The sequence below is a fragment of the Egretta garzetta genome, unplaced genomic scaffold (assembly GCF_000687185.1).
Source record: "Egretta garzetta isolate BGI_Z169 unplaced genomic scaffold, ASM68718v1 C8233680, whole genome shotgun sequence".
NCBI lineage: Eukaryota > Metazoa > Chordata > Aves > Pelecaniformes > Ardeidae > Egretta > Egretta garzetta.
In genome coordinates, this window is record NW_009267017.1 from 1 (window position 1) to 497 (window position 497).

General features: G+C 67.8%; 1 long non-coding RNA gene across 1 annotated transcript; it reads right to left on the reverse strand.

The window, feature by feature from the left end:
* On the reverse strand, positions 1-470 carry LOC118453166. The gene is made up of 3 exons (XR_004843099.1): positions 308-470; positions 147-215; positions 1-51 (listed from the first exon to the last, which is right to left on the reverse strand). It is a non-coding gene; the product is annotated as an uncharacterized LOC118453166 (long non-coding RNA).
* Positions 471-497: the final 27 nt, after the last annotated feature.

The window sequence follows — 497 nt, forward strand, 5'->3', positions numbered from 1 at the left end:
CCGTGTGTCCAGCATGATCCCGATGGCCTCGAAGGTGATGATCAGCTCTGCCTGCAGCACAGAGGGACCGTGGAGCCGCTCGGCCGGACCCCCCCCACCTGCGGAGCCCCAAGGAGGGCTGGGGGGGGCTGGGGAGAAGCCCTTACCCTCTGGTTCCTCTTGAAAGGGTTGCCCAGCTCGCACAGCACCGTCTCCGTAAACGTACAGGCTCCGCTCTGGGGTGGGGAAGAGGGTGAGGAAGGCCCTGGCAAAGCCCACCCTGGTCCTCGTGCCTCCTCCGGCTGGGGAGGGGGCCGCCATCGCCTACCGGGCGGACGGAGGAGGGCAGCAGGCTGGCCGGCACCGTGATGTTGAGCAGCGCCTCGTGGGCATCCTCACCGTTGGAGGGGGTGGTGGGCACATTGGTGACGTTGATGCTCAGGTGGAGCTTCCGCACGTCCCGGCTGTACTGCAGCACCTGGGTGCCGTTCAGCCTGCGCAGAGACCGTCCCCGCTCA